This window comes from Belonocnema kinseyi, chromosome 7 (assembly GCF_010883055.1).
Source record: "Belonocnema kinseyi isolate 2016_QV_RU_SX_M_011 chromosome 7, B_treatae_v1, whole genome shotgun sequence".
NCBI lineage: Eukaryota > Metazoa > Arthropoda > Insecta > Hymenoptera > Cynipidae > Belonocnema > Belonocnema kinseyi.
The window spans coordinates 85,695,273-85,698,186 of NC_046663.1; the positions used below are offsets into that span (position 1 = coordinate 85,695,273).

The window sequence follows — 2,914 nt, forward strand, 5'->3', positions numbered from 1 at the left end:
GGCAAATAGAACTTCATCAAAATAATCATCCGCGTCCTTTTAAGTACTCGATCATTAAAGCAATTGCCCAACGATGAAGCCGATTCATATCCCAATTCTTCTATCACGCTAAAGGAAGATTTCTACATCTTTGATTTATCACATAAATCTGATCATCTTTATCTGTGTTTAAATCTTGGTGATAAGGCCAAGACTTTCGGTGTTTATTGGAATCCCAAACCGGATTCTTTCTTTTATACAATACATCAAACCAATGAAGAAGCGCCCGTTACAAAAAGACCTATGCCCTCATAAATCGCTTAGATTTTCGATCCTCTTAGACTGCTAGGACTTGGCATCGTAAAAGCCAAAATTAGAATGCAATCGTTATAGCTTTTAAAACTAGATTTAGTCGAATCCGTACAACAAGAAGTACATACGAGCTGGCATGATTATCGAAACCAATTAACACTTTTACACGAAGTCGATATCTGCCGAAAAATAGTCGCCGATGAATATGTCCATTTGCAAATGCACAGATTCTCTGACGCTAGCGAAAGCGCGTACGGAGCCAGTATTTATATTCCTTCAACCTATCAAATCGATACATATTCTACTTAATTAGTCTACCTAAAGTCTAGAGTTGCGCGTCTAAACAATTTATCCATATCACGCCTCGAGCTTTGTGCTGCGCCAATAAGAGCGAAATTATTCAAAAAGATTTCTGATGCCTTGCGCAGATTATCATTTGCGAAAACTTTCCTTTGGTCGGATTCTACGATTACCAGGCGCGCGCACTCCTTTCGAAACCGAGGTAGCGATGGGCTATTTTCTTATTTAAAAAAACGCTTTTTCTTCATTTTTACTTTAAATCATGAATTGTTTAGTATTATTTTCAGTAAAATCTACATTTTCCAGTATATCTCACTCAAACCCACACCCCACCCACCAAACCTCTTGGGTACCCCCCTCCCCCCAGTTGGGGTAGCAACTGCTAGTTTTCATACATGGTTTGTGCGCCCCTGACGTTACACTAAACTACATTCAAAATTCTTCACACACTTTGGAAACTTTCGAAGGAAATCGTGTGTCCAAAATTCAACCGTTAACAACCTCTTGTGAATGACGCCATGTTACGCACTGAACACAACCCCGCAGATTTGATAACCCGGGGCTTCTCATCGAAGGAGTTTATCGAAAAATTCTTTTGGCTACATGATCCATCATGGATTAACGGAAATATACCCGTTTGGGCGGGTGACCCAGTTTGGAGAAAAGCTCAGATACTATAGCTAAATCCGTGGAAATCTTAAAGCTAATGACACTATCAATAGTATAATCACACTCTAAAATGGGTTAAATATATTTTTGATACAGGTTTTATAGTCATTTTATTAAGTATTCGTATTATTTGAAGGTTATATAGTCACGCGTGTCGCCATCTGTGACTGGTCGAGCGTAACATTGCCCTCTGCTTGTCAGTTCGAAAGTTGACACGAGTTGTTGTTTTTCGTCACAACAGTGTTTGAAAATTGATGTGCTGCGAGTGTTTAATTGAAAGGTAAGTAATAATAATTCGTTTTTCGAATGGGCTTGTCAATATAACTCAAAGTTAATGCATAATTCTAATATTACCTATCTCCTTAATACAGACGGCAAAAAGCGATTGAAGGAATTTATGTAAGTGTTTACAAGCAATACGGTTACATAAAAATTATGTATTTTTTAGATAAGAAACACACTATTTCAATTCTTGAAGGTTTAGTCTGTCATGGCACCTGTTTTTTTATGCATTTGTATGGGATATTTGATAAAAATGTGCGGAAAATGATTAAAATTACAATGAGGCAGACAATTTAAAAATGCAAGCGATAAAATTTTTTTTTTTTAAATTACGTGATTTATTATTCTAAGAAATTTTGTAGTTAAAAATTTTAAATTTACAACTTAAATTAGGTGACAGTACCTTTCAACGACGATATCCCGCTAATGTAGGAAATCTAACATGGCGTCGCTCGCCCAAATTGGAACATTTTATTTCGCCCAAACTGGGTGAGAGGACAAATTCATTGAAGCAAATGGGTTCATCGAATAGCATGAAATATTCTTTATTATTCAGTAACAATGGTTAGTTTATATCCATGAGCAGACAAAATATTGATGAAAAAATGTGCAAACTGTGCGGTATTAGGAACTTTTCTCAATTCATAAGATTTAAAATATTTTCACAAGCAAAATACGCCGAAGAAATCCTTATGTTTGCCCAAATCGGGATATTGACCTTATCAATAATAAAAAAGATTGGCCTTTATCTATTTTCCTACCCGAAAAACTTCCCGAGAAACGAAAAACGGCACTTCTTCAAATTTAGCGTATATGAACGAAGTCGCAAACAAACTGTTGAATTCGCTCAAACGTGTACCAACTTATTGTCTACGTTTTATTAACATGAAGGTCCAGAAGCAAAATATAAAAAGTAATCTCACTACAAGCGAATTTAAGAAAGCGAACATGTGTGTAATAAAACTCTTGCAACGCCAATAATTTTTTAACGAATTTAAAACACTTAAAACGAAAGAAGAACTGAAGGGAAGGTTAACTCATTTCGCTCCTTTCATCGAGTCAGAAGTAGTTCTCAGAGCGGGGGTAGACTTAGACAATTTGATTTAACCTATTCGCAAAAGCATCCAATTCTTTTACCGCAAAACCACAGCGCAGCGAATCTTATCGTACATGAACAGCACATGGAATTATTCCACGCCGATACGCCGGGAATATTAAACGCCATTCGAAATGAATATTGGATTATCGAAGGAAGAGTTACTTTAAAAATACAATTTAAAAATGTGTAATTTGTCGCCACGCAAAACCTCGAACCCCAAATTACATAATGGGAGATCTTCCCAAGGACCGCACCGCACCGTCTTCGAGACAA

General features: G+C 36.6%; 1 long non-coding RNA gene across 1 annotated transcript; it reads left to right on the forward strand.

Moving 5' to 3' along the window:
• Positions 1 to 1,427: 1,427 nt before the first annotated feature.
• LOC117177443 lies at positions 1,428 to 2,265 on the forward strand. The gene is made up of 3 exons (XR_004467698.1): positions 1,428 to 1,540; positions 1,632 to 1,659; positions 1,936 to 2,265. It is a non-coding gene; the product is annotated as an uncharacterized LOC117177443 (long non-coding RNA).
• Positions 2,266 to 2,914: the final 649 nt, after the last annotated feature.